The sequence below is a fragment of the Myotis myotis genome, unplaced genomic scaffold (genome assembly GCF_014108235.1).
Source record: "Myotis myotis isolate mMyoMyo1 unplaced genomic scaffold, mMyoMyo1.p scaffold_m19_p_22, whole genome shotgun sequence".
In the NCBI taxonomy this organism is placed as follows: domain Eukaryota; kingdom Metazoa; phylum Chordata; class Mammalia; order Chiroptera; family Vespertilionidae; genus Myotis; species Myotis myotis.
This window is the reverse complement of record NW_023416327.1, coordinates 1,892,515-1,904,957: the sequence shown is the minus strand read 5'-3', so window position 1 is coordinate 1,904,957 and position 12,443 is coordinate 1,892,515. Positions and strand designations below refer to the sequence as shown.

At 48.4% G+C, this 12,443-nt stretch overlaps 1 pseudogene; it reads left to right on the top strand.

Annotated features, from left to right (window-relative positions):
• Window positions 1–6,288: 6,288 nt before the first annotated feature.
• Window positions 6,289–6,601, top strand: LOC118679037 (annotated as a pseudogene).
• Window positions 6,602–12,443: the final 5,842 nt, after the last annotated feature.

Genomic DNA, 12,443 nt, shown 5'->3' with positions numbered 1-12,443 from the left:
CTTTTCCTTAACTTGGGGAAGGGGGGGGTGGGTAACGATCCTCTTCCGAACCAGCAGAAGATGAATCCTGTAGCTCTGAATCGCTGGCTGAGGTTATTCTTTCATAACCTCCTAATTCATTTTGCCCGCTAGTCTTCTGTCCTTTTCTTGACTCCCTCGGTTCAGTGACCTCTAATGGGAGCGGCTCAGGTTGTAGTGATTTCCCAGGAGGGAGAGGCTCAGGATTTAAACACTCAGCTCCTGGAGCAGCACTTTGTGACTTCATAGGAATGAATTTCTTCACAATCTTCAGAATCAGACTGAAAAGGCTGTAAAGCTGACGTTACTAAATTAAAAATAGCCCACACATCAGCCTCTATTGCATTTCCCTGTGGATGAGCCCTCCTTAATGACCTTCCAACTTGTTTCCACAACTTAAGATTTAACTGCTGTTTTCCTTCTGTGTTAAACCAATAACAGTGCTGCTGAATTGCTTCAATTTTTTCAAAAGCCTCATTCTTCACTTTTACCCCTGAACTCTTTAACAATGATTTCAAGACAGCTATATATTGACTCTGCATCGACCGGCTATTCCCCATGACTCTGACTCTATTGCCGAAAGTTCTGCGTACTCTGCGCTGGCAAAACCCTTTCGGTCCTACCCATCCCCAATGTCTTACCTTCGGGTCCCTGTTCGGGCGCCATTTGTTGATGTTGTTTGTGAACGGAGACACTGAGGCAAGCTTGGTGTGTAGGATGAAGTAGAGCAGAGGGCTACGCTCGCTCAGGAGTGTAGCAAAGACCCTCTGATCCCTTCTGACGTTTATTGGAGGTGAGCCAGCAAACAACAATGGAGTACAGCAAGTGACAATGATTAACAAGCATGCTCATGAAATCATCAAAGCTAAGTTATACATTACACTATTAATTTCCTATGTTATACAAAGACTCTTTCCACCTGCATCAGTGCACCCTCCCTGGCTTTCCATGTCCTTATGGACTATTTATCACATCAAGGAAAGTTCTGCCTCTGAACACTAAGTCTTGTGTGCAAGACTTTGTTCTGACGTGGCCCGCTTGCAGGCTCCCGCCTTTTCCTGGCTGAATGTCCTCTTCTAGTTAACTTCATTCCGCTTGACCGCTACATAGCTTAAGTGTGATCTTAGCTATGGTGATGAACTACCTCCCTGGCACTTAGTTGAAGTCTTTCTGCTTGCATAGCTCCAATAAGATTTTTAGATAAGGAGCCTGCCTGCATTGTTTGCAGCGGTATTTCCTTAACTGTTTGATAGTTGTTCTTTTAGCGATCCTGGTGGTCTTCCTTGGCATTGCCCTGCATTGGCGGGTTTTTAGGAGTATAGCATTTGGTAGTTTCTCTGAGTTCCTCATAAGCGGTACATTGTATTTTTGTAACACTGGGGGGGGGGGTACTGATTTATTCCCTTCCCTAGTCCTGTTCGTCCCTGACTCTAGGGAAATATTCCCAGCTGGGGAAACAACCTTTCCCGGCGAGTTGGAGCTGGTAAGAACACATAGCACTAAAAAGGGGAACAAACATATTAAAAACAGTAGGCCATAGACGCCAGGTCCCTTGGGACATATGCTGTGCAGATATTTCTTCCCTGCAGCAACTGTGTCAAGAAGCAAGGATGGAACAGCTTCTGGCACAAGAGAACCTGTTGACTTCCACTCAGGGTTACTACAATTTGCTTCAAAATTAGATCTTTAACAGTGAATAGGAGCAGTAGCCGGTGGTGCATCAGTTTGCCAGATACACAGATTGCATGCCAGGCAGTGGCGGCCGGAGGCACAGCCCTCCACAGGGAGCAAGACCGGCCCCTGGGTCCCGGCACACCATCCAGCATCAGGAATCCCGGGTCTCCAGCCCACTGGCTGCCGTCGTTATGGCCCTCGAGATGTTCAAGGGCACATTGACCGCATGTTCGACAAGAACCTGCAGGACCTGGTGCGTGGCATCCGCAACCATGAGGAGGACGAGCCCGCAATGACACTGAAGCCACCACCAAAAAATGCCTCTCCTTTGGCCTCCATCTCCACAGCCTGCAGCACAGCCTCATCTCTCTGATCCTGACCCTACTGCCTCCCCCTTATAAGGGCCGCTGTGATCACACTGGGACCTGTGGGAAATCCAGGCTGCTCCCCATCTCAGGACAAGAGAAAAGGCTGGGATGTTCTCCCTGGAGCTTCTGCAAGGACCTGTCTTCTGACAGCAGCTTTGCATCTCACCTCCTTCCCCCAGTCAGCTCCAAAGAGCCACTGCTCCTCTAGCCTAAGCCCCTGAAGCGTTGCAGTCACACACACGCCGCTCCACAACCCAACCCCTAGTCCCTCTCAATCACATTAGCCTCCAGCTGTTCTTCTGCCAACACCTGCCTTGGGTTGTCTCCACTGGGGCTGGGAAAGTCCATCACATCATTTATGAAATACATCATGGAGATGGAACTGCAACATAGGCAGTCGAGTCAGATGTGAACTACATTTAGGGGGAATCACTTTGTAAGGTATGTAAATGTTGAATCACTATGTCGTACGCCTGGAAGTAATGTATTATTGTATGTCAATTAGAGTTAAAAATTAATTCAAATAACAACAACAAAAGTGCATACAATCCGTAGCTGGTGTGGCTAACTGATTAGAGCATTTGCTTGCCAGACATACACTCACCAGTGTACTTAAAAACAGCACCAACGAGCCATAACCAGTGTGGCTCAGTGGATACAGCGTTGGCCTGTGGAATGGAGGGTCCCAGGTTCAATCCTAGTCAAGGGCATGTACCTTGGTTGCGGGCACATCCCCAGTGGGGGGTGTGCAAGAAGCAGCTGATGGATGTTTTCCTCTCCCCTCCTCTCTGTAAAAAAATCAATAAAATATATTTTTGATTTATAAAAAGGCACCAACGAACATATTAGGCAGGGTGGGTGCGTTACCATAAGAGGAACCTCAGTGCAACAGTCTACAGGGAGGGGTGTCCCTTTGCAGAGCTAGGGCGGGAAGAGGTGAAGAACACAGAGCCGTGACTACACAATGATTGGCGCCTTGGACAGCTTCGATGATGATTTTGTGGGGGTATTTTTTCTGGGTATAATTTTTGGTTGTGTTCACAGGGCTTTACCTCGAATTGCAGCACCATGGACAGAGGCACATAGTGTTATTCCTTGCATGGCCACCGGAGGGCAGCAGAGGATCATTTTGCGCAGGAATTGGCTGACAGCGTCCTTTGAGGACTAGTGTAATAAATATACAGATCCACAGATGTGCACAGTATTATCAGTGCCTTACTGGGAGGGAAATATAAGCATTTATCCTATAAAACCAATGTATAAGTCTTCTCTTTGCTTACATTCTAATAAATCGCAAAGTAAGGGATGATTGGTTTTAGCACATTTCTACAGGATTATTTTATCTTTCATTCTGAAAGGGACAGACACAGGAATCAAGCAGAACCCTGTGAGTTACAAAAACATGTTTTCAAAACCACTGTGTTTATATGCCAAAGTATTAACTAGAATCTTTCATTCAGGAAAACAAATGTGTTCACAACTAATTTATTAGCAAAAAAAGGTACTCAGTAACAAGAGCTTAATGTCCCAGAAGTAACCTGAGAACATATGAAGCAATATTGGAATTCACTAAGGTCCTAGAAGGGTCGACTCATTATGATGCTGCGGAAATATGATCAGGCAGCCACCACGGACCTTATCATTGAGATGTCTGCCATGGTGCAGGCCTCTGAGTCATTAACCATGTTCCCAGCCGCTATCTCCTGTATTATCATGGAAAGATTAACAACGTTGGTACCCAAACAATGGAGTCCCCCCCCCCCAGCCTGCTAGCCTACTTCCCCATGCCTGTACTAATCCTTGCCCTACCCTACATCAACAGCTGGCTTGTGGGGTGCAGACCAGATTTTGGTGGATGACTTGCTGCTCTCCCAGACCGCCGGCAGGATTGGAAGAAGCACTCCTAAGTGACTCAACCCTGTCTGTGCTTGATTGGCTCAAGCAGTGACAGGCTGCCTGAATGCACTGATTGACCGGTTACAATGACACCCTCCACTCCAACTCACCCCCACAAAGTCTCACTGAGACTTGTTCTTGTTTTTTGCTTGTTTGTTGTTGTTAATGCTTACCAGAGGATATTTTTCCATTGATCTTTTTTAAAAATATATATTTTATTGATTTTTTTACAGAGAGGAAGGGAGAGGGATAGAGAGTTAGAAACATCAATGAGAAACATCCATCAGCTGCCTGCAGCACACCTCCTACTGGGGACATGCCCGAAACCAAGGTACATGCCCTTGACCGGAATAGAACCTGGGATCCTTCAGTCAGCAGGCTGACGCTCTAGCCACTGAGCAAAACCAGTCAGGGCTTCCGTTGATCTTTTAGAGAGAGAGAAAAAGCGATGTGAGAGAAACACATCGATTGGTTGCCTCCTGCACGCGCCCGACCAGAGCCGGGGCCAGGGAACCTAGGTACAGTACCCTTGACCAGAATCAAACCCAGAACCCTTTGGTGCACAGCCCTAGGCCGAGACTCCTTTCTCAATTAGCGTAGTCATTCGATGACATCATGAAAATCACCCAATCCTGTTTTCAGGTCCCTTGGGGGCTAATTCTTGGGCTTTGCTCCGTGACCAGCATCCCTGTGCCAGGTGCTGATGATCCAGATCCTCTCCAATCCTATGGGAGGAGTTTCTTTGCTCCCCTCCCTCCTTCACTTCCTTCCAGATTTACTGAGCACCTCTCTGTGCCAGGGGCTGGGGCACAGAGGCAAAGCTCTCATCCCCAAGATCTCACCACCCCATGAGAGCATCATCCGGAAAAATACTGTGACTGCGGAGGGTGCAGGATGCAGGAGGAGCCCCAAGGCACTCAGGGAAGGTTCTCCAGTGGAGTTACAGACGAGCTGGGATTTGAAGGATGAGGAAGGGCATTCCAGGTGGAGGGAACTGCATGTGCAAAGGCAGGGAGGCAGGAAACAGCCCACCTGGACTTGGAACTGTGAGAGGACGATGGAGCCCAGGGCGATGGAGCCCAGGGAATCTGCTGGGTGAGGTTGGGGTCCCAGAACCCACTATCTGGACCCTATGTCTCCATGATCTCCTTTGCTCCCCGCGGCCTGGCCAGGAAGAAGCCCCTCCTACCTGCCCAAAAGGAGGCTTTGAAGCTGGAGAGAGAGTGAGGAAGGAGGGGCCAGCTGGTGTAGATTTTTCAATTGCTTCTCAGAAATCTCCTCCGACACTGTGGCAACCAGGCGGGAGCTGGGGGAGGACCAGTGAGCTGGGCTGAGTGGAGGGGAAGTGGGCTGGGGGTAGGGACCTCTGCTGCCCCTCTCTGAGCCTCAGTTTGGGTGTCTAGAATACGGACAGGACCACCCAGTTGCTGGCTCCAGTCAACCCAGGGGCTCCGGGAAGCGCAGGCCCAGGATGGACTTGTGATGGGGAAGGCCTGAGAGGTGAGGTTGTGCACTGAACAGGGTCCATGACTTCACATCTCAAACCTCACACTGCAAATGTTCTTATAATCTGAAATGTTTTCAGATTTTATTGGAAGTGTTTTTAGGCCTCTTTAATGTTTATTATGACAATTCTCTAGTCCATAAAGGTCTTGAAGATGAGGCACTTTCTTATAACTTGGCTAAAGGCGCCTGGGGTTCAGCGCTGGTCATCTTCCCATCAGGGACGTTTCCAGAACAGACAATGCCCCACGGGGGATCCTGGTCCTTGGAGGGGCCACACATAGGCTGACGGTTTCCGACTCCAGGGAACGGGCAGGGCCCCGAGCCTCTGTGCTCATCTCACTCTGGGTAGATCAGGCTGGGGAGTGGGCTGTGGAGAGGCCTGGAAGGAACTGTGAGAGCTGCCTGCTCTTCCAGCCACTAGGTTCTCCCTGGGGGCAGGGAGCCCCAGATTTCTGGAAAGGGTGTCGCAGTGCACCCCAGAAAAGGTTTAACTGTGTTTTTGTTGGCTCATTTATGACATTTAAGACTTACATTTTTAAGAGTACAAAGGAAGGTGAAAGAGCAACAGTAAGTAAACCCCAAGCACAGCTGCTTGTCCCAGAGGGGGTCACGCTGTCCATCTTTTGTGCATCAGATGAGGCAATTTTCTGAGGGCTGATCTCCCTGTGCCTCAGTTTCCTTCTCTGTAAGATGCTGACAACGCTTCCAGCATTAGGAGGTGCTGTGAGCATGAGTGGGCTGGTCTTTGGAACATAGTGGAAGCTGCGCACTGAGTTTACAGCTTGATTCAGCTGGTGGTTCGGGCCGCAGTATCCACGATGGCAACATGGCCCAGTTTGCCCGAAACCTCGCCAAGACGGCCCCCACGCCGGTGAATGTTGCTGCTGTGACTCATGGGAAGCCTCCATTGGCCACGATTTGGCATGTGCCAAGGTTGATCTGATTCCACCAACCCCTGCTGAGATCCCCACAGTTATTCAGGGTTTGAAACACAGTACCTGTTGCTCACACTGACAGCCTCAAACAGGTCACCGTTCAGGAAGCTCTGCTCAATGGTTTGGTGGCCACTGAGGTGTGGATGTGGTTTTGTGTCGCTGAGATCATCAGCAAGCATTGGCATCATTGGCTGTAATGTTTGAAGACCAATTTTTAACATGTTTCTTTTTATTAAATATATCTTTATTGATTTCAGAGAGGAAGGGAGAGGGAGAGAGAGGTAGAAACATCAATGATGACAAAGAGTCATTGATCAGCTGCCTCCAGCACGCCCCCTCAATGGGGCTCAAACCCGTAACCCAGGCATGTGCCCTTGACTGGAATCGAACATGGTGCCCTTCAGTCCGCAGGCCGACGCTCTATCCACTGAGCCACACCAGCCAGGGCATTTGGTTTATGATTTGAATGTTCTTGGACCACAAGTGAACAGAATGGTATTTGAATAAAAATCACTGTTTTCAGCATCAAACACTGCACGGAAAGGCCATAATTTCTCTGGATATTTGGTTGCATTGTCTTTTGCTTTCATAACATTAGTACAGCTCTAAATGCATGTCTTTGCTTGGCCTGAAATATGGAAAGCAGCTGGATATACCAACCTGGTACATAATATCTCTGAGGATAACATCTTAATTTGATGGTTAGAAGTGAGATATTTTATTTCTAGAAAAATTGAAGAAAAGGCCTTGAGAAAGTGAGAACTTGCTGCAGTAGGAGAAATAGTATTAACATGTATTAGAGTTCAATCAAATAAAGAATAAAATTGGGATGGTTTCTCTTTGCTAAAGTCAGAAAAAGACCTTTTGAAAACACCTATGTCTGTAAATATTGGGATATTTGGTGTTGTTTTTTTTCTTTGTTGTTCGCCAAGGCAGTGAATGAGAACCATGACCGACATTTTATTTTATTTTAGACATTTTGAAACCTAATCTTGATATGTATATCATTAATCTATATGGTTGTATGATTTTTAGAACCTGTTTCTGCTAAAATACCATATGGATATATAATTTAGTATCATCCATGGGTCTAAAGCAGGGGTGGGCAAACTTCTTGACTCGAGGGCCACAATGGGTTCTTAAACTGGACTCAGAAGAAGGAGCTGTGGCCGTGTTTCCCGACGTTGCCATGTTAACGCTGCTGCTGGTAAAGGAGTGGAGGGGAGAGCAAGAGAACCCTCCACTCTTTCGGCTCCACGGGCCGGATAGAACAGCCGAACGGCCGGATCCGGCCCGCGGGCCGTAGTTTGCCTACGGCTGGTCTAAAGGGTATGTTATTTCCTATAATTAATTGCAGGGATTGGTTATCAGTAAAAAAAAAAAAAAAAAAAAAAAAACACAAAGAAAATAAATTTACAGCTTGAAGCTATCGATGCCTCTTTTTTCCCGGTGTGATGCTTGTGGAGAACGCATCTTACAAATGGGCCTAATTCTTCTCAGAGGCAGCAGAGCGTGCTGGGGTCACAGAGCTCCTTCTCTGTGCACAGTGGGGACATTCTGCTTGTTTCCAGTCCCTCGTACCCACAGGCGTTTGCCAAAAAGGTGTAAGCATCTCTTTGGGGTTATCTCCTGTAGACACAGGCCCTGCCAAGGTCATGTGTGTTCACATCTCAAATAGATATTTCCTTCTCACCTCCACAGAGTTAGAAACAGTCTTCTCCCAACCTTTGCTACAACCGTCACCATCCCTGCCTTGGAGGGGCCTGATGCTACACCCACAGACAAGATAATCCATGCTCACTATCAAATAATCAGAAAATACTTCTTGGTAAGAAGAAACAGTTCGTGTCCACAGCAACACCCACACAGCGACGGAGTCACACCTGTAGTTCCACCACGCAACTCTCATTTCTGCAGCACCTGCCGGTCAGTGTGTGGAACCGGGGCCAGAGAGGGGGCCAGGGGCGGCCGGCATGGCTCAGAGTGAGGCTAGAGGGGGGCACAGGGAGCCAGAGGGGCCACTGGAGGCCAGAGCGGGCGGGCAGTGGGACAAGAGCAAAAGCTCATCTCAGCCTCCTCCTGAGAACCATCCCAGCCTCGGGAGTCATCGCTGCCCCTTCATTACAGCACCTTCTCCAGTTGGATCGATGCTGCCGCCACCTCGGCAAATGGGCCGAGATTCCCAAGGCTCGGGCCTCTGAGCTCCACCACCCCCCTGAACTCTGCTCCCCCTGGCTCATCCTTTATGCCTCCACCTCCAGGCCCCTGAAACCATGAGAAACCCCTGATTTTGCCTTTTTCTCAGCTCACCGCCTCCTTCGCAAAGAGCAGCTGCTGCCCCTTAACCTTTCCTTTGCTACAAAACTGCAGGTCCCTGTTGGCAGAAGTGCAAACACTTATGAGTCCTGCCACCATCAGGAGTGGAGCGCATTGTCACCAAAACCTTCATGTTATCTGTGAGGAAAGTGATAAATGGGGAGCCTGTTAAATGAGTTGTTCCGGTCTGTTAAGGACCAAGCACTTTGGGTATGCATTTTACCCAACAACTAGCCCCAAACGTCAAATGAAAACAATAAAAACTAACCTTAGGACCCCAGACCCCCCCACTGAGCAACTGGCAGAAATAACTTTCATGGTTGTTTGTTTTTTTTTTTAAAAAAAAAATACATTTTATTGATTTTTTTACAGAGAGGAAGGGAGGGGGACAGAGAGTCAGAAACATCGATGAGAGAGAAACATCGATCAACTGCCTCCTGCACACCCCCTACTGGGGATGCGCCCGCAACCAAGGTACATGCCCCTGACCGGAATCGAACCCGGGACCCTTCAGTCCGCAGGCCGACACTCTATCCACTCAGCAAAACTAGCCAGGGCATTTCATGGTTTTTAACAACTGAGATGGGGCAGAGAAAGAGCAAGAAAGCCATCCCATACCAACAAACAGCTCAGCTTAGAGTCCTCTATCGCTCCCAGGGCTGTGCCCCTCTGCCAGTGTGGCCCCTGGAGGAAGAGGGGCTGTCTCGGGGACAAGAGCCTAACTACACAGTGGCCTTGAACTGATGGGGTTCACGCTCCAGCTGGCCCCCACTGAGAACGCCACCTATCAATGGAAGGAGCCACAGGTGACCCTTGACGCGGCCGGGGAGCCATTACATTTTATTAGACATGGGGCGGGGGGCGGGGGAGGGGGGGGAGGAGATGCTTGCTCTGTTCTCTCACCAGGACCTCTTTCTTCGGAATCCTGTCTGATCACTGGGGTAAATGGGCATCCTCGACTATTTCACTCAACCCAACTGCAGCCTCAGGAATCTCACTCTTACTCATGCCTTTCTGATCCTCCGGGTGAGATGTGAAGAAAAGTACATGGAAGTAAACATTTTAAAGACTCCAGATTCTCCGAGAGGGCGGAAGCTGCGGCAATGTCCTTGGTCAAGCTGCAGAAGCTGCGAGGAGAGGGGCCACTGGCCCCTTGTAAGGTAAGAGGGTGGCAGTTTCAATCCAAGCAGCTGGAAGCACCTGGGAATGGCTGTGGGGGCCTAATAGCTCCCTCCTCCCATCCCCCACTTTTCTCCAACCTCCTAAAGGTTGTCAAGGTCAGGCTACCTTTTACAACATTTATCAGAAGAATGCCTTGGATAGTAAGTGGCTTTAAAATCTCAGAGCTGGTAAGACAATAAATAATATAACTGAAGGGTTTTTGATAAAGCTTTTCAGCAGTAAGTATATATGCCTATACATAATTTTCCAAAGTCTGTAATAACTAAAACTTCAAAAGTATTGCTGGATTAAATAATAAAAGTTATTAAACACCTAATACTTTAAGATAGCATGAAATACTGAAACATTGATTTCTACACTTTTTCGAAAATTTTTTTTATTGCTATCTGAGAGGAAGGGAGAGGGAGAGATAGAAACACCAATGATGAGAATCACTGATGGGCTACCTCCTGCAAGCCCTCTCCTGGGAATCGAGCCTACAAACTGGGACCCTTCAGTCCACAGGCTGACACTCTATCCACTGAGCCTAACTGGCTAGGGCTACACAAGTTTTAAATTCACCTGCTTTTAGCTTTTATTGCAGAAAGTCTATAAAGTGGATTTGCAACTGTTAATATCATGTCTTGTGCTTTGTTGAAGGTGTGTTTCTTGAAAATAAAAAGTATGTTTAAAGTGTGTTCATAAACATCAATCTAAGAAATGCTTTTTGGTCAGCATTGGAAAATTAAGGTTTCTAAGAATTAAAAACTCAAATCAAGTTGGTAATAAATTGTATAAATTTAATAATAGAAGGCATGATGTATAGAAATACATTTTTGCAGGAGAAAGATTGAAAATAAATTATTCAGGAGACAAGAAGGTGGCGGAATAGGCAGATGCTTCCCAGGACTTGTCCCAGAGCAAGTGGAGTGAGCAGCTGAAACTAATAACACCCAACCCAAATTGGCGAAGTATACTCATCTGGTGAGACAGTTTGCAGCTGGGAAGGGCAGAGTTCCACTGGAAAGGTAAAAACCAGGGATCTGGGCAGGAAAGTTTGCCAGACCTCTGAGCTCAGAGGGAGACTGTGTGGCACACAGCCGCATCTCTCGAGACAGGCACAGCCCCTGACTGTGGAAAGGAGATCCGCGGGACTGTTGGTGCCAGGGGATTTGAGATCTGGGTTCCATAACTACAGAAGTCTGAGCTTAAAGGGAGCAGCCTGAAGCACTGACCAGACCATGCAGTACCGGTAAGAGAGGAGCTTACAGAGACTCAGCCTTCCCCGTTTCTGTGGCTGGCGTTTGTTTGTTTTCACTGAACCCTGTTCATAGGACATTTCGGATACAGACACTCACCTGTGCTGAAGAGCGGGAGAAGGTGTGGACGAGTGGAATCTGGGGAGAGGCTGGGGAGAGAAGGGGGTCCAGTAGAGGTAGCAGCAAATTGAGCACTGAGTCACCCCTGAGCTCAGGACTTGGGCAGCCATTTTCTCCTGAGGATATAACGCCTCCCTCCAGGCACCAGGCAAGGAATACAGCCACACCCAGATTCCACCCTGAATGAGATGAAGGATTAAAATAATCTGATTAGTCCCTGGGAGTTAACAGGGTCTGGCCTATAGAGGGGGTTTCAGTCCCAGCAACAGAAAAAAACAATCACAGACATTCCAGAAAACTGGGATCTTAAGCCAGCCAAAGGAATGACATTTCAATTTTTCATTTTTATTTTTTTATTATTTTGTTAGCTTTTTTTTTTTTGCTTTTTTCTTTGTTTTCCCCTTTTTTGTTTGTTGCTCTTTTTTTGCTTTTTGCTTTTGTCTCCTTTTTTTGTTTGTTCCTTTATTTCCTACTTCTTTTCACATTATTTTTTCAACCACGTGAGCACAGACAATGTGAGCAGTGCACTCTTGTCCAGGGAGCAGCAGCCCCGTGAGCAGCCTGCCTCGGGCCTAAGAGCAGCAGCCTCATGTGGCCTGCCCCTGTCCAAGGAGCAGCAGCTGTGTGAGTGGCCGGCTTCCCCTTCCAAGGAGCAGCAGCTGCACGAGCAGTCTACCTACTTCTGAGGAGTGGCAGCCCTGCGCAGCCTGCCCCCATCTGAGGAGCAGCAGTTCTGCGAGCGGCCCATCCCCATTAGAGGAGCAGCAGCAGCCCACCCCCGTCCAAGGAGCAGCAGACTTGCAATCAACCTGTCCAATTCCTAGGAGCAGTAGCCCCACAAGCAGCCCACCCCATCAGAGAAACAACAGCAGCGTGTAGCCAGCCCCCACTCAAGGATCAGCAGCCACATGAGCAGTCTGCCCCAGTTCAAGAAGTAGCAGCTGCGTGTGTAGCCTTCCTCATCCAAGGATCAGCAACCTTGTGATCAGCACACCCTCTGTCTGAGGAAAAGCAGCTATGTGAGAAGCCTCCCCCCACCAGCCGGAGGAGCCGCCACAGCGGTGAACAGCACCCACCAGAGGAGCTGCTGCCAACTGAAGAGCAGCTGCTACCGCAACCGCCCGAGGAGCAACCACAGCCCGAGGAGCCACTGCCACCCAAGGAGCAGCCCCTGAATGACTCAACATCTA